The sequence below is a fragment of the Gossypium hirsutum genome, chromosome A03 (assembly GCF_007990345.1).
Source record: "Gossypium hirsutum isolate 1008001.06 chromosome A03, Gossypium_hirsutum_v2.1, whole genome shotgun sequence".
NCBI lineage: Eukaryota > Viridiplantae > Streptophyta > Magnoliopsida > Malvales > Malvaceae > Gossypium > Gossypium hirsutum.
In genome coordinates, this window is record NC_053426.1 from 112,356,722 (window position 1) to 112,379,541 (window position 22,820).

Genomic DNA, 22,820 nt, shown 5'->3' on the forward strand with positions numbered 1-22,820 from the left:
GAACCTATGGCTTTCTCATTACTAATCAGACCCCAGCAATATGTCTCTTCACCACTCATTCCCTTTGGCCTCCTTACATCTATATATACAAGTATGATTATGTTCATATGCAACACATATCTTCACATCCTCAAAGTACTACAGTTCTCTGAGATCTTCTTCTACCCTTTTGAAGCATACCTCTATTGGAAAACAACCATGGCTATCCGCTTGCCTCGTTATTGCAATCTTTTTGCCATCTTTTATATCCCCTTATTGCAATCTTTTTGCCAAAGAGTTAAAGGTTCGTTCTTTTTTCAAGTAGGAATTAGTCTTTATATATAATAATGAATAGTCAAAATATTCAGAGAACACTTAACAAACATGTTGTCAAATGAGTGGACTAAAAACAGATTCATCTGCAAGGTCATCCATATATAGCAACACATACCAGAAATTGAGTGAGCTGTCAAGCTGAATATTGTCTTCGCCTCCATAGAACTATTTAATTGCAGCACGGCTAGACAAAAACAAGGATAAAATGCAACTAGTTGGGTTCTGATGAGGACTAGTTGCAGCCTGTAGGACACACTTAAGGTGCTCTTCACAAGGTTTTGTCTTACAAGATCCATACTTATTAAAATCAACATGCTCGGTCAAGGTCACCCATGTTACATGTTTCCTGTCATTGTGTGATAGATTATATGTCTCTAAAGTAGGCACTGACATAAATGGTGAAGTGGTACAACTTTTCTATTGTAAAGAAGAATTTTACTGGTCCAGATCTTTCATTCCACCGGTCTTTGGTCAGTTTCTATTGCTATAAGGGATAGGCAAACTAATTTTTCAAAGCCTTTCCCATGGAATTCTTGATAATAAGTTATAAGACATCACCATGTGATCCTCCCCAAACGAAGCCATGTCTTTCATTAGTTATCAGACCCCAGCAATCTCGCCTTCACCACTCATTGAACATCCCCACTCAACACAGGAACATGATTTTTCTGTCTACCCCTTTCATCTTGTTGGTGTTAACGAGCAAGGGAGCAGCTGGTCGAGCTTGGCTTAAGCAGCAAGTCACGATGCTTGCTGGACAAACAAGAAGGAATTGAGCAAAAGAAAAGAAGAAGGAAGGAAAACAGAAGAAGAAGTAATGGAATCAGTTGAGAGTATTGATGAAAATAAAGTGTATTTCATTCATACATACATCACCATTAGCATGTTGTCATTACATATATCAGAATAAAAAAAACTTACAAGTCAAATTTCTACCTAAACATATACCTACTTCCACTAAGCTTTTCAAATAACAAAAACTTAACTTGTACATTAACACAAAGCTGGTTAACAGCTCCATCAACATCAAATTACATCAATCAAAAGGCTTATAGTAAACCAGACTTCAAAATGAATAAAATATTAGTTCAAATCCAACAGCAACACAAAACCAAGGTTGCTGCATGCTTGTCACGAGCTTGCATGGCCAGCTTCTAGCTGCACTTGCTTCATACCAACTGCATAGAGATCAGCTTCAACACTCCTCCTTGAGCTCCATGCTGTAAACTCCCAAAAGTCTTCTTAGCTTGTTGAACCTTGATGTACTTAGACCCTTGGTCAAAATGTCAGCTATTTGAGCCTCCGAATTGCAATGAACCAGCTTTATTTCACAAGCTTGCTCCATCTCCCTTATCACATGCAACTTTATGTCAAAGTGCTTAGTTCTACCATGGAAGACAGGATTCTTTGCAATTGCAACAACAGACTTATTGTCACAAAGTATCTCTGTTGCTTCCTTTTGGGAAAGGTTCAAATCTGCTAGGATTTTCCTTAGCCAAATGGCTTGATTTACTGCACTAGCAGCAGCTACATACTCGGCCTCAGCTGTTGATTGAGCCACTAAAGACTGTTTTTTGGAACTCCAACAAACCATTGCTGACCCCAATGTGAAAGCATATCCTGATGTGCTTTTCATATCGTCTTTAGAACCAGCCCAATCACTATCTGTGTAACCTGTCAACTTTATTTTTTCAGCCTTGCTAAATAACAGACCAAGATTTAGAGTACCTTTAATGTATCTTAGCACTCTTTTCGCAGCTTAAAAATGCAGCACATTGCAGCAGTGCATGAATCTAGAGAGTAAACTTACTGCAAACATGATGTCTGGCCTCGTTGGAGTCAAGTATAAGAGACAACCAATCAAGCTTCTATAAGTGGTTTCACAAACTTCCTCATGACCCTCATGGCTCGATAATTTCATCCCAACTACAACAGGTGTAGGAGTTGGCTTACAATTCAGCATTGAAAACTTTGTCAACACTTTCAAGGAAAGTGATTTCTGATTCAAGAAGATTCTTCCTTGTTTCTGGCTTATTTCCATTCCTAGGAAGTATGTCATTAGCCCCAAGTCAGTCATCTCGAACATTTTCCTCATCTTTGTCTTGAAATCTGTTAAAACAGATTCATCACCTCCTGTGACTAGTAAATCATCGACATATAATGACACCACAAGCTGAGTTTCAGAATCATTTTTCTTGATGTACAATGTTGGTTCACTGACACTTCTTTGGAAATTCAAACTGAGCAAGTAAGTGTCAATTCGAGCATACCAAGCTCTAGGATCTTGCTTTAGGTCATACAAGGCATTTCTTAGTTTACACACCATGTCTTCCTTGCCAGATACCTCAAACCCCTGTGGTTGCTCGACATAAATTTCCTCCTCAAGAAATCCATTTAGAAAAGCTGATTTTACATCTAGTTGATAGACATTCCAATGCATTTAAGCTGCAAAAGCAACAATCAGCCTTATTGTGTCTAATCTAGCAACTGGTGCATATGTTTCAAAATAATCCAGGCCATATTTTTGACTGAAACCTTTCACCACAAGTCTAGCCTTCAGTTTATTCAAACTTCCATCAGCATTCTGTTTGGCCTTGTAGACCCATTTTACTCCAATGACTTTTCTGTCAGTAGGTCTGTCAACTAGCATCCAAGTCTGATTTTTTTCGATCATGGCAATCTCATCTGCCATTGCCTGTCTCCACCCCTCATCAGCATTAGCCTCTTCAAAACTGCTTGGTTCAACTTGAGCCATTTGAGCTCTTTCATAAATCTCAGCAAGAGTTCTTGTTCCTCTGACAGGTTCATCATCCAGATCCATATCAGGACCATTTTCAGCATCTTTAGTCTGATCCACTATCAGGTCCTCAGCAGTAGCCTCAGGTTCACCCTTATCCCAGTTCCAGCAAGCATGTTCATAAAAAATTACATCTCTACTTACTTGGATTTTATTGGTTAAAGGATCCAAGATCCTGTAGCCTTTCTTAACAACACTATAACCCATCAGAATCCCAGGTTGAGCCCTTTCTGATAGTTTATCTCTTTTCACAGCTGGTATGTGAGCATAGCATAGACAGCCAAACACCCTAAGGTGCTCTACAGAGGGTTTGAATCCGGACCAGGTTTCAAATGGAGTCTTTTGTTCTAAGGCTTTGGTTGGAAGCCTGTTTTGTAAGTAGACTGCAGTGTTAACTGCTTCAGCCCACAAGTTTTTAGGCAAATTCTTCTCAAACAAGAGACATCTGGCCATATCCAATAGACTTCTGTTTTTTCTTTCACTGACCCCATTCTGCTGAGGTGTATAGACATTAGTTAACTGATGTTTAACACTAGCTTTATTGCATAATGCTTGGAACTGAGCTGAGGTGTACTCTGTTCCATTATTAGTTCTGATTGTCTTCAACTTGGAGTCTGCTTCTGTTTCAGCTGCAGCCTTGAACTTCACAAATACTTGAGCTATCTCTGACTTGTGTTTCAAAAAGAAAATCCAACAGAATCTGGTATAATCATCAACAAAGAGAATGAAATACTTACTTCCATTCAAAGATTCTGTTCTTATAGGGCCACAGACATCTGAATGCACCAATTCCAGCTTAGTTGTAGCTCTCCAGGATGTGTTTGTAGGAAATGGAAGCCTGGCTTGCTTTCCAATTTGACAAACCTCACAGACATCTTCACCTTGTACTGACTTGGTGAAGTTTTCAACCAGTTCCTTGCTAGCCATTTGAGCCAACGATCTAGAATTGGCATGACCAAGTCTTTGATGCCAAAGCTTGGTGTCTTCTATTGAAGCAACATGGGCTGAGTCACCTGACCAGTTAACTTCAAAACATTTGTCACTCATAGTGACTGTCATGAGGCTTATTTCATTTGGATCTGTGATTTTGCACTCCTGGCCCTTGAACACAACAGAATAACCCTTATCCAGTAGCTGAGCAATGCTGAGTAAGTTTCTATCAATCTCAGGTACCAGAAGCACATTTGTGATGACTTTGTCTCTAGTGGGGGTACATATGTGGACATCTCCCTTTCCTTCAGCCTTGATGAACTGACCATTGCCTATTTTCACTTTGGTTTTGCAGCTTCTGTCCAGAGTTCTAAAAATAGTTGCATCTGGTGACATGTGGTTAGTGCAGCCACTGTCAAGAAGCCAACCTTTGGTGACCTTATTTTTTGTAGCTAAGCATGAAACTGCAAAGGCATGTTCTTCACTGTCATTGCCTTATTCAGCTACTCTAGCCTCTTCATTCTTGAGTTGTGGTTGATTTTGACCAGGTTTCCCTTTCTCTTTGCAGACCTTCTCAACATGGCCTTTCTTCTTGCAATTTTGGCATGTAGCATCTGGTCTGAACCAGCATCTGGCCTCTGGATGACCGGGCCTTTTGCAGTGCCTGCAAGGTTTATCCCATTTTCTTGAGGCATCAGTTTTGGATTTATCCCTCCAATTTTTCTTGCCTTTGTAGGCAGCATTACTTGAGCTAGGCTTGACTTTGGCCTAAAATGCACCCTCCTGGTGCTCCTCGATCCTGCTGGCTCTTCTTTGCTCCTGAGCATAAAGAGCATTGATAAGCTCAGTCAGGGAGATCCTTGTCAAATCTCTCGAGTCCTCTAAGGAGGATATCTTTGCTTCATATCTCTCTGGTAGGGTAGAGAGAACCTTCTCAACAATTCTTACTTCATCAAATTGCTCACCAAGGAGCCTTATGTTGTTTACAATAGCCATTATCCTGTCAGAATATTGCTTAACAGTTTCCTCCTCTTTCATTTTCAGATTCTCGAAATCCCTTCTCAAGTTGAGAAGCTGCTGCTGCCTTGTTCTCTCAGTGCCTTGGAACTCCTCCTTAAGCTTGTCCTAAGCCTGTTTTGGGGTGTCACAAGTCATAATCCTAGTAAAGATCACATCAGAAACACAATTTTGAATACAGGACATAGCCTTGTGCCTCTTAGTCCTCTCATCTGCATGCTGACGAATCTGAGCCACAGTGGGGTTGGCCCTCAGTGGAGCTGGCTCAATGTCTGTGTTAAAAACTTCCCACAAGTCAAATGCTTGGAGGTATGTCCTCATCTTGACCGCTCAGATATGAAAACCTTCACCAGTGAAGACTGGTGGTGCTGCTGGAGAGAAGCTAGCAGAAGCCATTCAAGTTTTTGAATCAAGCAGAACAGGTTCTCAAAGACAAGAGCTCTAGATACCAATTGTTGGTGTTAACGAGCAAGGGAGCAGCTAGTTGAGCTTGGCTTAAGCAGCAAGTCACGATGCTTGCTGAACAAACAAGAAAGAATCGAGCAAAAGAAAAGAAGAAGGAAGAAAAATAGAAGAAGAAGTAATGGGATTAGTTGAGAGTATTGATGAAAATGAAGTGTATTTCATTCATACATACATCACCATTAGCATGTTATCATTACATATATCAGAATAAAAAAAACTTACAAGTCAAATTTCTACCTAAACATATACCTACTTCCACTAAGCTTTTCAAATAACAAAAACTTAACTTGTACATTAACACAAAGCTGGTTAACAGCTCCATCAACATCAAATTACATCAATCAAAAGGCTTATAGTAAACCAGACTTCAAAATGAACAAAATATTAGTTCAAATCCAACAGCAACACAAAACCAAGGTTGCTGCATGCTTGTCACGAGCTTGCATGGCCAGCTTCCAGCTGCACTTGCTTCATACCAACTGCATGGAGATCAGCTTCAACACATGTATATATGCAAAGAAGAATATGTTCGTTGGTAACACCTATCTTCACATTCTCAAGTAAAGAAGTTTCCAAGTTCTCTGAGATCATCCTATTCTTCCTATTTAGAATCATATATCTATCAAAAACAACAATGGCTATCCACCTGCCTCGTATCATTAGCTCTAAGAAAGTTCCCAAGGGCTACTTTGCAGTTTACGTTGGAGAAAACCAGAAGAGGTTCGTGATACCAGTGTCATTCTTGAACCAGCCTTTATTTCAAGATTTGCTCGGCATGTCAGAACAAGAGTTCGGATATTGTCATCCAACCGGCAGTCTCACAATTCCCTGCAACAAAGATATCTTTCTCGATGTCACCTCTCGATTAAACTGATTTGTGAGAGATTTAACACAAATCAACCCATACATTTTTGTAAATCAAGCATCACTAACACTATGTAAATACCTTTTCTCCCATCCTTTTTTGCCTTGTTACTGTAACTTCTACCAATCAGTAAAAAAAAATGACAGTTGAAAGCACATTGTTCATTTCAAATTTTATTTCTTTTCAGAGTTTCTCCTGTCATTGTTAGTTTCATCTTTATTTTAACTGTAAATGATCTACAGTGTTGAAAATTTACTTCAACCAACAAGCTAAGTTTTATAGACTCTTCATTTTTCTTAAAAGAATCTGTTCTAACTTCTAACACCTATATCCAACACATACTTGGCTATTAGTATGAGAGTATGATCCTCCAAATATATAAAAGATTTTAACATTGAAGAAAAGTGTCTTATCTCCTGTTCAAACCATTTTTTTGATATCAACTTTTTATTTAAAAAAAAGAAAAAATAAGACTCGCCACCAATACTTTTTTTATGAGGTATGATCGGATTAATTCGTAATTTGATCATTTTAATAAAAGATTTGATTTACTAAAACAACGAATTAGTACCTAGTTGATTACTTGATGTCTTAGTGCCGAAAGTTTAAAACTCAAAAAGAATTTTAAAATATGATCCCTCTTTATTAATATTATTTTTACTAAAAAAATTCTTAAATAAATCGAAATAAATATTAAAGACCCTCTCATCTCGAGATAACAAAATGTCACATTCCGTAAGTTAGGACACGACACATTGAATCTTTGAGAATAAGCTTGTCTTTTATTTTTTTTTGTATTTAAATCTTATTTATTTTAATTTTAAAAAGATATTCGGTCACTTAGGTTCAACGATAAAATCGAATCCCGTAAGTTAGGGTATGACTTTCTCGAATCTCCAAATACGAAACATTGCTTATTTTTAAATTTTCCTTTTTGAAAAATAACAAGTTATATTTAAAACAATGGATATTTATCTTATTTAAAATGATGATATGCAAATAAAATTGTCACGCTAATAAATAGCAATAATATGAATATACTAATAAAAACAATTCACGATAATCACATAATATATACTATTTTAATACTAATATGAACAATAAAAAAACTAATAAAAAAATAATAACAATAATAATAGTAAAATCTAAATTTGAAATATATTAAAAATAGTAAATAAATAAATAAATAAATAAAAAGGCACCATAAAAGAAAATATAAAAAAGCCAATTGTAAAAATAAAATAAATAAATAAGTGAATATAAATAAAACATTAATAAATAAGTGAATATAAATAAAACATTTGATTAAAAATTAAAAATAAATAAATAAATAAAACAAAATATACATAAAACAGTTTAAAATAATAAAAAATTTTGAAGTTAAATAGACTAAGGATTGAATTGAAATTAAAAGGGAGTTTTAGGCTTAAATTATAATAAAATAAATGCAAAAAGGACTAAATTGAAGTTTAAATGGAATTTTAGGGACAAATCGAGATAAAACAAAAATAAAGGACTAATTGTAGTGCTCGAGAGACAGGGACCGAATGGGAGAATATCCCAACTTCCCTATGCGCATCGTTCAAGATGACTCAAAAAAAATTAAATTAAATGGGATAAATTTTAAAAGAAAAAAAGACATAGGACCATATTGTAAATCTTCAAAAAAGCAGAAGGGTCACAAACGCAAATAACCCATATTTTAAAAAACATGCGGATCCTAGCTCTTGGGTCTGGTCAGGTCAGACGCGTGTCAAAGGCCAAAACAACTCGCATTTTAGCGTCTGAAAATGAAATCCAAAACGACGCCGTTTTGGAAAGCTATAAAACCAGAAATTTTAAGAAAAAAATCATTTACTTCTCTTTAAAAAAAAATTCTCTCTTCTTTTTTCTCTGGGCACTACCTAAGATTCGGCCATCAGTGCCGTCGTGGACCACCGTGGCCACTGGCCACCAGCAATGGTGACCACTGTCTCTGGTGGCAAAAAATTTCCAAAAAAATCATCTTTTGATCCTCTCGACTCCCAGAATCCAAATCTAGGGTCGGTTTTTTAGAAAAGTGGCCAAAAAATCGCCAAAAGGGGATTGGACCCTTCGACTCCCGACGACGGAGAACAAAACTAGGTAACTTTTTACTGTATTATATATAATATTCAAAAGAAAAATGAAGGAAAAGACCACATTTGAAAATTTAGCTGCTTTTTATTTCGATTTTTTTTTGTGTATTTCTCCGTGTAAAAAAATTACATCTTGAATTCAGCTTTTACAGCTGATTTATATATTTTCTTTTTATTATATATACTGTTCATCTGCTTCTTATCTTTTTATTCTTTTTGTTTTTACAGGAGGTGTGGAGTCAACAACGATGAGAGAAACATGACTTTGTCATTTTAGTGCAAGGGCAACAGAAGAGGCGTCAGGCTTTAGGGCGCGAGTCTCAGGTGACCTGATCGAGGAAAAGCGGCAAGGGGGCTAAGGTTTTTTTGCTTTACTGAAAAATGTTTAGTTTATTGGGCCATTAGGCCGTTAGAGTTATTATTATTATTTTGGGCTCGTAAGTTTAGATTGTTATTATTATTATTTTTTTATTCTTGATTTGTTTTTTTTTTGTTCGGCCGGGCAAAAATGACCTATTTACATTCCCAATTTTTAGTTGTGTTTCAACAAGAAAGATAAAATCTTGCTGTTTTTTATATTCCATTACCTTAGTCCAGTCAACATAGAATGTCAAGGTAGTCCATATATACTTCCTTCTGGTCATTGCATAACACATTACATGTCTCATGCTTGCCTCTAACATCAAGATAAAATCATTTGTAGTTGGACTCTTCATTTTCTTCAAAATACAAGTGCCCGGCACATAGTCAAACATGAATATAAAGTATATAATCCTCCAAATATAAGAAAAAAAACTTAGAAAAATTTGAGAACACCCGTATTCAATACTCAAGCTCAGGTCCTGGTAACATAGACTACAAGTATTCTTTTGCATTTTAGTAAGGTTATCAAATGATCAATTTTCTTTCATAAATCTCAAAGTAATTTTCTTAATGCAGATTTGACAAAGAATTAATACCTATGTCTCACTGTTCTTCAAAAGCCAGAAATCAATTTTTAACTATATAGACAAAGTGACTTGAACTTATATATGCAGATAACTCAAAAATATCAGAAATGTGGATTAAAAACAGATTCATCTGTAAGGTTATTAATATATATATATAGCAGCACATACCAGAAAATTTTGGTTAGTTGTCAAGGCTTAATATTATCATGGAACAATTTGATTGCAGCATGGCATAGACAACAACCAGGATAAAATGCAACCGGTTGGGGTTCCAATGAGGACTAGTTGTAGCATGTACACACACTTAATGCGTTCTTCAGAATGGCTTGTCTTACAAGTTACTCACCAAAGGAAGACATGAATGTAATAGGAGAGGTCAAGGTCACCCATGTTACATGTTTCCTGTCATTGTCTGACAGATTAAATGTCTCAAATGTAGCCCGAAATAAACGGCAAAGTAGTCGGTCCTTAGTCGGTTATCCTTTCAAGTCTTAGCCATGGAATTCTTTATCATCCTTTGGAAGACAACACCATGTGATTCCCCATGAACCCATGTCTTTCTCATTACCGATCGGACCCCATCAGTTGCACCTTCACCACTCATTCCATATCCCCCCCTTAATAATTGATGAACATTATTTCCTCTCTGCCCCTTACATTTATATATACAAGTAAGATTAAGTTCATTGCCAACACCTACCTTCAACATTCTCAAGCTTGCTTTCTAAGTTATCTGAGATCCTCCACTTCTTCCTTTTTCAAAGCATACATCTATTGTAAACAAAAATGGCTATCCGCTTGCCTCGTATCATAAGCTCTAAGAAAGTTCCCAAGGGCTACTTTGCAGTTTATGTTGGAGAAAACCAGAAGAGGTTTGTGATACCAGTGTCATTCTTGAGCCAGCCTTTATTTCAAGATTTGCTAGGCAAGTCAGAAGAAGAGTTCGGATATAGTCATCCTACCGGTGGTCTCACAATTCCCTGCAATGAAGATATTTTTCTTGATGTTACCTCTCGCTTGAATCAATTGTGAGAGAATCAACACAAATCTGCCTATACAATTTTGTAAAGCCAAAATGTCTAACACCATGTAAACATTTTTTCTCCATCTCTTTTGCCTTGGGGAGCAAATACAAGTCTCCCTAAGTGAAAAATTACAGATGGTTGTTACTGTAACTTCTATCAATCAGCATGGAAAATGACAGTTCAAAACACATCATTCAATTGGAATTTTATTTACTTCCAGAATTTCCTATCATTAATTTAACTATAAATGATCTAACTTGTTCTAAATTTACTTTATTATACATGCTAAGTTATTCGGACTCTTCGTTTGCTTTAGAATACACGCATCCAACACATTCAAACATGAGTACAAAATAGCATGATTCTCCAAACAAATGAAAAAACTTATATCCCCTTATTGAAATCTTTTAGCCAAGGAGTTAAAGCTTTGTTTCGTTTTTCAAGTAGGAATTAGTCTTTATATATAATAATTAACAGTACATGACTTAGTAAAAATTGTTTTGAAGGTAAAACATATAAAATGACTTTTTTTATTAGCCATAAAATACATATAAAAAAAATACAAAATTGCTTAAATGTAAAGATGTAAATGAAAGAGGATAACCTTTGTGACAAAAAAGAAAACTGAAATGAAGTTATTTAAATGAAATAGGGACTTGAATATAACTGTGCAAAATATAACATGACCTAAAATGAAATTAACCCAATATCAAACTTTGAATATTAACTCAGATTTTAATGGCCTTCTTTTCTTTCTTTCTTTCACGGTTTTTTTTTACAAAGTCATGTACGGTTAATAATGAATAGTCAAAATATGCAGACAACACTCAACAAACATGCCATCAAACAAGTTGACCGAAACCAGATTCATCTGTAAGGTTATCCAAATATATATATAGCAGCACATACCAGAAATTTTGTGAGCTGTCAAGCTAAGTTTTGGCTTCACCCCTATGGAACTATTTGATTGCAGCACGGCGTAGACAAGAATAAGGATAAAATGCAACCAATTGGGTGCTGGTGAGGACTAGTTGCAGCCTGTAGGACACACTTCAGGTGCTCTTCACAAGAGTTTGTCTTACTGATTCTTACAGATCCACACCTTAATAAAAATCAACATGCTTGGTGAAGTCAGAATGTAAGAGGAGGTCAAGGTCACCCATGTTACATGTTCCCTGTCATTGCCTGACGGATTATATGTCTTTAAAGTAGGAACCGACATAAATGGTGCAGTGGTACAACTCTTTTATTGTGAAGAAGCATTTTACTGGTCCAGATCTTCCATATTTGGGTGGGGTCCTTGGTCGGTTTCTATTGCCAGAAGGGGTAGGCAAACTATTTTTTCAAAGTATTTTGCCATGGAATTCTTGATAATGAGTTAGACGACAACACCATGTGATCCCCTATAATGAAGCCATGTAGAACATGATTTTTCTCTCTACCCCTTGCATCTATATATACAGAGTAGATTATGTTCACTGGCAATTCCTATCTTCACATCCTCAACTACTAAAGTACTTTACCTTTGCTTTCCTTTTTCAAAGCATACATCTATCTAAAACAACAATGGCTATTCGCTTGCCTCGTATCGTTAGCTCTAAGAAAGTTCCCAAAGGCTACTTTGCGGTTTATGTTGGAGAAAACCAGAAGAGGTTTGTGATACCGGTGTCGTTCTTGAACCAGCAATTATTTCAAGATTTGCTAGGCAAGTCAGAAGAAGAGTTCGGATATAGTCATCCTACAGGCGGCATCACGATTCCCTGCAACGAAAACACCTTTCTTGAAGTTACCTCTCGTTTGTACTAATTGTGAGATGATTAACAGAAACCAGGCAATACAATTTTGTAAAGTAAACATCACTAATACATGTAAACATTTTTTTCTCCATCCTTTTTGCCTTGGGAAGCTGATTAAATCTCCCCAAGTGGAAAACTAGAGATGGTGGTTAGCGTAACACTCCAATAAATCAGTAATGACAGTTCCAAACATATCATTCAGTTGTCATTTCATTTCCTTTCTGAATTTTTTACTTGCTCGCGTTAATTCCATCTTTAATATAAACTGTAAATGATCTACCTTGTTCTAAAATTACTTTCAAACATGAGTGCATGCTAAGTTATTTGGAGTCAGACCCCTCATTTTCTTTCGATTGCATGTGTCCAACACAAATTCAAACATGAGCACAAAGTTCGGGTAAGATAGACTACAAGTATCCTTTTGCATGGTAGTAGCTTATTAAAGGATCCATTTCGTGTTACAAATTTCAAAGTAATTTTCTTAATGCGGATTTGATAAAGAATTAAGATATGTAAAGACGTGAAGCAAGGGACTAAGAGGTTAATATAACAAAGCTAATAACAAAATATTTTAAATAAAAAAGAGAAGAGTAAAAGAGATGTAAGTTCGTGATGCATATTGATTAGTATTATGAGAAAGTACACTTCATTCTTGTTACTTGTTTGGTTTTATATTTTAATGGTTAATCAACATTGGTAAAATTCAATAAATTTTCAAATACTCTAAACTCCAGTCATGTATATGGAAACAAATATACAAATGACTGAATGTAAAATCAAATAGCTTTTTGACCATTTTGAGATAAGAGTAAGAGGACTACAAACTCCTATTTCATTTATATATTTTTTGCATCAGCTATTAAGAAGCCTTAGAGATGAACATATTCTACCCTTGCAACTTTTCCCAGTTCATAAGAGTTATGTGTTTGTGAGTACCTGCACTTGTTCAGACTAAGCAGATTTAGGAATTGATAAATCAGGCTAGAAGAGGAGTTTGGCTTTGATCATCCAAGAGGTAGTCTCGCAGTCCCATGTGCAGAAGAAGCCTTCATTGAACTTTCTTGTAGTTTGAATAGCTTTCTGACATTGACCTGACATATTTTCTCCCGCATATAATAACGAATAGTCAAAATATGCAAAGATCGAAACAAACATGCCACCAGAAAGGTGGACTAAAAACAGATTTATCTGTAATGTTTTCCATATATATATATATATAGCAGCACATACCAGAGACTTTGTGAGCTGTCAAGCTGAATATTGTCTTCAACCCTATGGAACTATTTGATTGCAGCACGGCATAGACAACAAACCTGGATAAAATGCAACAAGTTGGGTTCAGATGAGGAGTTGTTGTAGCCTGTAGGACACACTTCAGGCGCTCTTCACAAGGGTTTTGTTGGATAAATGGCAGTAGCAAAGAAAGCAAAAACGAATGAAAGAAAAACAAAAGAAAAGAACTCAGCAAGAAAATTTGTAACTGAGAAGTCATCATAATTTCATTCAAATTTTGAATATATGATGGTTACAAAAGTATTTGACAGTTACCTACTAATTTAACTGCTCTTACTTACTAAAAATATAACAACTTGTATACAAAAGAAAGCTGGCATACCAGCTATTACATCAGTCAATCTTTCCTACTAACTTAGCTAACTCATTACAAAGATTTAGGCTAAGTTCCATAGGAACAAATATTCAAAAAGTAATTTTATAACTGAACCAACTCCATTTCTTTGCTACAAAACAGTATAGCAGCTAAAATTGTACAATTTGCTGCTGCTGGTCTTTTGACCAATTTGTTGCTGTTGGTTCTTTGTTGCAATGCAGGCCACGGCTTCAACACTCCTCCTTGGTCTGTATGCAACAAACACCAATCCTTTCCTTCAAAGCATTAAATCGGTTGGCTCCCAATGGTTTAGTTAAAATGTCAGCTAGCTGAATTTCTGAGCTGCAATGAACTAAGCTAACCTCCCTAGATTGCTCAGCTTCTCTAACAAAATGGAATTTGATTTTGAAGTGTTTAGTCTTACCATGGAAGACTGGATTCTTGGCTATGGCCACAGCTGATTGATTATCCACTCTAATCTCAGTAGGCTGAACTTGACTTTCATTCAAATCATCCAAAATCTTCCTAAGCCAAATGGCTTGGTTCACAGCTGCTGCAGCTGAGATATACTCAGCCTCTGCTGTAGATTGTGCAACAGTTTGTTGCTTCTTCGAACTCCAGCTGAAAACACTCGAGCCTAAGGTGAAAAAATAACCTGAAGTGCTCCTCATGTCATCAACTGACCCTGCCCAATCGCTATCAGAATAGCCTACGAGTTTCAGCTCCTTTGCCCTCCAAAACTTCACACCAGTATCGATGGTTCCTTTGACATACCTTAACACTCTTTTTGCTGCCTTCAGATGTGCCACATTACTGCAGTGCATAAACCTTGAAAGTAGACTAACAGCATAGACAATGTCTGGTCTAGTTGCTGTTAAATAAAGCAAACAACCAATTAAGCTTCTATATGCCTTCTCATCTACTCGATCATGTTCACTGGCACTTGACAATTTTTCTCCCAATGCAACTGGTGTAGTGACTGATTTGCATTTCAACATGCAAAATTTTTCAAGCACCTTGGAAGCAAATGTTTGCTGACTTATGAAAATGCCATCACTTCCTTGTTTTATCTCCATGCCAAGAAAGTAGGTCATCAGACCAAGGTCAGTCATCTCAAAGACATGTTGCATCTGTTTCTTGAAGTCTTCAATAAGTTCATCTTTGCAGCCAATAACCAACAGATCATCAACATACAAGGAAACAATTAACAAGGTTTCCTCCTGATCCTTCTTAACATAGAGTGTAGGCTCACTGATACTCTTTGTGAACCCGAGCCTTGCTAAGTAGCCATCAATCCTCTCATACCAGGCCCTTGGAGCCTGTTTTAGACCATACAAAGCCTTTTTCAGCTTGTAGACCTTCTGTTCTTCACCAGTGACCTTAAAACCCTCAGGTTGCTCAATGAATATTTCTTCATTAAGAAAGCCATTTAGAAAGGCTGACTTAACATCCAGATGATGCACTTTCAAATGCTTTTGAGCTGCCAAAGCTAGCAGCAATCTGATAGTATCCAACCTTGCAACAGGTGCAAAGGTTTCAGAAAAATCAACCCCTTGCTGCTGACTATAACCTTTAACAACAAGTCTGGCCTTATGTCTATTAAGAGAGCCATCTGCATTGTTCTTAATTCTATAGACCCACTTTACACCTATAATTTTTCTGTTTTCAGGTCTGTTTACAAGCTCCCATGTATCATTTTTCTGAATCATTTTAAATTCAGCTTCCATAGCATCCCGCCGGCATTTTTCTTTTGCAGCTTCTTCAAAACATGAAGGCTCTACTATAGTTATTGCACATCTCTCATAGATGTCAGTTAATGTCCTGGTGCCTCGAACAGGTTGATCATCATAGCCATTTTCAGTTACTTCTTCATTTTCAGCTTGCTGCAGATCAACATCAATCTCTTCTCCATCAGGCAAATTTGCTTCAATTCCATCCCATTTCCAGCTACTTGCTTCACTGAATTTTACATCTCTGCTCACTACAACCTTCTTGGTCAGTGGATCAAAGACTCTGTATCCTTTCTTCACGTTGCTGTAGCCAACAAACACCCCAGGCATGGACCTCCTGCCCAACTTAGTTCTTCTCTCCTCAGGTACCAACACATAACATAGACAGCCAAATACCTTCAAATGAGAGACAGATGGTTTCTGTGCAAACCAGGCTTCAAAGGGAGTTTTTCCTTTGACTGCATTAGTTGGCAACCTATTCAACAGGTAAATAGCTGTATTCACAGCTTCAGCCCAAAAAACATTAGGCATTTTAGCCTCAAATAACAAACACCTAGCCATATCAAGGACTGTTCTGTTTTTCCTTTCACAAACACCATTTTGCTGTGGTGTGTACACAGTAGTCAATTGGTGTTGAATTCCAGCATCATCACACAATTTTTGAAACTTCTGAGATACATACTCAGAACCATTGTCAGACCTCAAACATTTTAGTTTGCAATTTGCTTGGTTTTCAACCAAGGCTTTAAATTTGCAGAAGGAGTCATAAACATCTGACTTATGCTTCAAAAAATTTACCCAACAGAACCTTGAATAATCATCAATGAAGAGTACAAAGTACCTGCTGCCATTTAAGGAGGTAGTCTTCATTGGTCCACAGATGTCTGTATGAATAAGCTGAAGCTTCCCTTGTGCTCTCCATGCCTTGTTGACTGGAAAGGGTAATCTGGTCTGTTTGCCTAGCTGACAGACCTCACATACAGCATCCTTTGGCTCAATTTTGGACATATCACTGACCAAATCCATTTTGTGCAGCATGTTCAGTGAATTGTAGTTCACATGCCCCATCCTCCTGTGCCACAAGTCTGTCTCATCAGACTGAGATGCATATGCCTTGGCTTGCAGTTGATTCACATCCACAATGAAGGTTCTGTCTTGCATAGCCACTGTAGTCAACACTTCACCAGCAGCATTTTTGATCAAACAGTTTTTGCCTTCAAAAATCAGAGAGTAACCCTTCTCCAATAGCTGGCCAACACTTAGCAAATTTTGGTCAATGTCAGATACATAGAGAACCTCTGAAATGGTTTTAATACCTGACTTGGTGCTTATCAAGGCCTTGCCTTTCCCTTTTGCCTCCAGCAGCTCACCATTGCCAATTTTAACTTTGGACTTGAAGGTGGTGTCAAGCTCTTTAAATATACTCTTCTCAGAAGCCATATGGTGGGTACATCCACTGTCAATCAACCATATTTTACTAACTTTGCTCGAGCTTGCAAAGTATGATGCTGAAAAGACATGCTCTTCAGGTGATTCAACCTCTTCTGCAGCTTGAGCTTGGTTTTGAAATTGTGGTTGTGGTTTTGGCTTGCTCTTACAGACCTTTTCAATGTGGCCAAATTGCTTGCAGGCTCTACATTGAATGTCTGGTCTGTACCAGCAGTATTTCTCAAGATGAGTAGTCTTCTTGCAATGGACACAAGGTGGGAACTTCCTTTTGACAGGTTCTTTCTTCTTCTTCTCAGTCCAGGGCTTCTTGCCTTTGGCATTTAAGTTTGCACTTGAGCTTTCTCTGCTTCTAGCCTGAAAAGCTCCTTCATAGTGGTCCTCCTGCCTATTTGCCCTTCTCTGCTCTTGAGCATAAAGAGCATTTATAAGCTCTGTCAAAGGGATTGTTGACAAGTCCCTTGAATCTTCCAGAGAAGAAATTTTTGCTTCATACTTCTCTGGCAAGGTTGTTATGACCTTCTCAACCACTCTTTGGTCACTGAATTCCTCCCCAAGCAGCCTTATATTGTTGACAGTAGTCATGATTCTGTCAGCATACTGCTTGATGGTTTCTGAATCCTTCATTTTGAGATTTTTAAAATCTCTTCTCATGTTGATCAGTTGCTGTTGTCTGGTCTTGTCAGACCCCTGAAACTCCTCCTTGAGTTTGTCCCAGGCCTGCTTTGGAGTGTCACAAGCCATTATTCTTGTGAAAATAACATCAGAAACTCCACTTTGAAGGCACGACATAGCCTTATACTTCTTGGCACAGTCTTCATTGTGCTGCCTAATCTGGGCTATGGTCGGGTTGGCTCTTAATGGTGGTGGCTCAGTGTCATTGAGAACAACATTCCACAGGTCGTGTGCTTGCAGGTATGTTCTCATTTTCACTGCCCAGATGTTGTAATTTTCTCCAGCAAAGACAGGTGGAGGAGGTGGTGTAAAACTCATTTTTCAGCAAGCAAAACAACCTCTTCTTCTTTTGTTTCAAACACAATTTACTTAGTGACAGTGTACAACCAAGGCCCTCAAAGACTGAAAGCTCTTGATACCATTTGTTAGATAAATGGCAGTAGCAAAGAAAGCAAAAACGAATGAAAGAAAAACAAAAGAAAAGAACTCAGCAAGAAAATTTGTAACTGAGAAGTCATCATAATTTCATTCAAATTTTGAATATATGATGGTTACAAAAGTATTTGACAGTTACCTACTAATTTAACTGCTCTTACTTACTAAAAATATAGCAACTTGTATACAAAAGAAAGCTGGCATACCAGCTATTACATCAGTCAATCTTTCCTACTAACTTAGCTAACTCATTACAAAGATTTAGGCTAAGTTCCATAGGAACAAATATTCAAAAAGTAATTTTATAACTGAACCAACTCCATTTCTTTGCTACAAAACAGTATAGCAGCTAAAATTGTACAATTTGCTGCTGCTGGTCTTTTGACCAATTTGTTGCTGTTGGTTCTTTGTTGCAATGCAGGCCACGACTTCAACAGGTTTGTCTTACAAGTTTTATGTGAAGTCTGTATGAAATAGGAGGTCAAAGTCACCCATGTTATTTGTTCCCTATCATTGCATGGCAGATTGTATGTCTCTAAAGGTTTCCTCTATTATCACTAGTGAAGTAATAAAAATCTTTACTAGGAAGAAGCTTTTAATGGATCCAAATCTGAGTAGGTCCTTAGTCGGTTCATTTTGTCGGCAAGGTAGGAAAACCATTCTTTCAAGTATTTGACACGGAATTCTTGATAATGCTTCGGAAGACAACACCATGTGAGTCCCATGAGCCCATGTCTATCTCATTACTGATCAGACCCCAGCAATTGCAGCATCAACACTCATTGCGCATCCCCCACTTAATAATAGATGAACATCATTTCCTCTCTACCCTATACATCTATATATACAAGTAGGATTAAGTTCATTGCCAACTCCTTCCTTTAACTTCTCAAGCTTGCTTTCAAAGTTATCTGAATTCTTCCTTTTCTTCCCTTTGAGAAGCATACATCTATCAAAAACAACAATGGCAATCCACCTACCTCGTATCATTAACTCTAAGAAAGTTCCCAAGGGCTACTTTGTGGTTTATGTTGGAGAAAACCAGAAGAGGTTTGTGATTCCAGTGTCATTCTTGAACCAGTCTTCATTTCAAGATTTGCTAGGCATGTCACAAGAAGAGTTCGGATATAGTCATCCTACCGGCGGTCTCACAATTCCATGCAATGAAGACACCTTTCTCGAAGTTGCCTCTCGCTTGAATTAACACAAATCAGCCAATACAATTTTGTAAATAAAAAATCACTAATACATACATGTAAACATTTTTTTCACCATCATTTTTGCCTTGGGGAGCAGATAATAAGTCTCCCTAAGTAGAATATTAGAGATGGTGGCATTTGTAACAGTTTGGAACACATCATTCAATTGAAATTTTATTTCTTTTTATAATTTCCTATGGTCCCATTGTTATTGTTGGTTTCATATATAATTTAACTGTAAATGATTTACATTGTTCACAAATTACTTCAACATACAAGTCAAGTTATATAAACTCTACATTTTTCTTAAAATATCTGTACTAACACCTATATTCAACACATATTCGGATGTAAGTACGAGAGTATGGTCCTCCAACATTCACCCTCAAATTTGCATAATATAAACTACGTGTACTTAGTTTCATAATTTTCATAACAAATTTCCTTAAGCAGCATTGACTATGGATTAAGATATATAAAGATATGAGGTATGAGACCAAGTCATTAGACTAAATGGTATGCCTTTACCTATAAAAGTTTCTTAGTTGGCTGATAGAATGAAATGTTATATTTTCTTTTGTCTTTGACAATTTTTGGTGGATTTGATGATTCTAAGGAAAAAAATCGCATATTAGTTAGCTTAATGTACCCATTAAATATACTGTATTGTCAGATTAGTCCCCGATTTTTACCATTACTCTCCTCTAGGATATGTCAAGCAACAGCATCACATGAGCTGATCAACTTGCTTGTTCTTGTGTCTGGAGGTAATGAAGATAAACAGGAAATTTGACAGTGGAACTTTTGATAATGTTAGACTAGTCCACAGAGTTGTCCCTACAATTTAACTATCGATAACCGGCATATTGCATTACGGACAGCTCCTGCAAACAATTTGTTGGGGATTTTGGGACACTTTATCCTGATGAAGTATGTACTTCAGTCTGGATCTTAAACAACAATGTAATGAATCCGGATGAAAAATGAAGAATGAAGAAAACTTGAAATTCAAGTATAGAGATTTGAGCTTGATAAACAGAATTGAATGCAAGAAATATATTGGAGCATATGGAAAGAAAATATGATGATTTTCATTCATGTTTCAACTTTTGCATAAAGCCATTACATATATCAAACATAAGTCAAACATTTACAAGCAAATTTTACCTAAACTGTCACCTAACACCACTATAACTTATTGAAACTTGATAAAATAACTTGTTCAACAATTCAAAGCTGATTTTTCAGCTCAATCACTACCTAATTACATCAATCACCAAACTGACATAGTTCAAAATGAACAAGATTACATTACACCAACAAAATGAATAAAAAAGAACTAAATGACAGCAGGTGCACTTGGTTTGCTTCTTGGTGCTGCATGCTGACCAACCTTCAACACAATTATCAGTTTAGGGTGGGACAGCCACTGATTTGCATTGTGAAGTGGTGATCTTAAATCTCAAGATATTATAAAGTAACATGGAAAGTTCAGACCAGCTTTGTTCACTGGCAAGTCCATGTGAAATATTTTCTCTATATATACTAGTTGAAAGGATGTTTCCTACTGTCTATTACATATTTTCATGCCTTAGCTATTGAGAAGCCTTAGAGATGCGTATCCTGCCATTACGATTTTTTCAGTGACTTGAGAATTATGGGTTTCAGAGTTCTGTACTAACATAACAATTTATAACAAATTTTCTTTTGATCTGATACCTTACCCTTTACCCCCAATTTGTCAGCTACATAGGTAAGATGAAAAAGGGGGTGAGAATGAGACTTTAATAATCAATAATAAGTAAATATATGCACGTAACAAATATACCTTCATGTATGTTATAGCTAAGATTTTAACCTTGAAAAACAGTGTCAAAAAAGATATATTCATGCCCCTTAATTTATTTTCATTTCCTTAGTCAAGTCAACATAGAAGGTCAAGGTAGCCCAAATATATATGTTTCAGGTCATGGTATAACAGATTACATGTCTCAAGCTTGCCTCTAACATCAATGGTGAAACAATACCAATCTTATACTATGAAAAAGCTCATCGATACAAAAAAAAAACTAAATAAACAAAGTGACTTGAGCTTAATGGCTGATGCTATCAAATCTTCCCTTCAACATATTATACATAATAATGAATAGTCAATATATGCAAAGAACCAAGCATACATGCCAAGAAAAACGTGGAATGGAAACAGATTCATCTGTAAGGTTATCCATATATTTAGCAACACATACTAGAAATTTCATCAGCTGTCAGGTTTAGTATTGTCTTTCTCCCACATGGAACTATTTGATTGCTGCAGAGTATAACCAATATCCTGAGGACTAGTTGTAGCAAGTAGACACATTTTTTAGTGAAATTCAGCATGAGAGACTGTTTGTCTCTAAAGGTTGCCTTTAATGTCAATGGTGAAGTAATTGAAAGTTTTCAATAGAGCTTTTAATAAAACTATTCTTTTATTATTAACTAAAAAATTAAACTTAAATAGAGAAAATAGTCCTAATCCTAATTGAAAAAATAGTTCCCTTATTCTAATAAACTATTAAAATATAAAAGAAAATAGTTCCCTTCTAAAAGATAAAATAAAAATATTCTTAGAATATGAATAAAACTTATCTACCTAAATAAATTTAAAATATATACATAATTCAACACCCTCCCTCAAGTTGGTGCATATATATCAATCATGTCCAACTTGCTTACAAGAAAATCAAAGCTTGTCTTAGAGAGTCCTTTGGTGAGTATGTCAGCAATCTATTGTTTTGAAGGAACAAACGACATGCACACTTGGCCTTCTTCAATCTTCTCCTTGATAAAGTGTCTATCAATCTCAACATGTTTAGTTCTATCATGTTGGACTGGGTTGTGAGCAATACTAATGGCAGCTTTGCTATCACAATACAACTTCATTGGTGAAGTTATTGGTTTCCTCAGCTCTTCCATAATTCTTTTTAACCACATCATTTCACAAATTCCTTGAGCCATTGATCTAAACTCAGCCTCTGCACTACTTCTTGCTACAACACTTTGTTTTTTGCTTCGTCAAGTCACAAGGTTTCCCCAAACAAATGCACAGTATCCTGATGTAGATCTTCTATCTGTTATTGAGCCTGCCCAATCTGCATTTGTATAAGCTTCAATTCCTCTTTGTTCAGATTTTTTGAAGAATAAGCCCTTTCCCGGTGAACTCTTCAAGTATCTTAGAATCGAAACACTGCTTCTTCATGTTCCTCCATTGGGGAGTGCATAAATTGACTCACTAAGCTCACTGCAAAAGCTATGTCTGGCCTTGTATGTGATAAGTAAATTAACTTACCAACTAATCTTTGGTATTGCCCTTTATCAACTAATCGACCTTCTTTATTTTTGAATTTTACATTTGGATCAATTGGTGTGTCAGCTGGGTGGCAACCACTCATCCCAGCCTCTTTTAAAAG

At 36.5% G+C, this 22,820-nt stretch overlaps 1 long non-coding RNA gene across 1 annotated transcript; it reads right to left on the bottom strand.

Moving 5' to 3' along the window:
* Nucleotides 1-12,021: 12,021 nt before the first annotated feature.
* LOC121222353 (uncharacterized) lies at nucleotides 12,022-13,464 on the bottom strand. Its single transcript, XR_005919584.1, has 2 exons — nucleotides 13,214-13,464; nucleotides 12,022-12,241 (listed from the first exon to the last, which is right to left on the bottom strand). It is a non-coding gene; the product is annotated as an uncharacterized lncRNA (long non-coding RNA).
* Nucleotides 13,465-22,820: the final 9,356 nt, after the last annotated feature.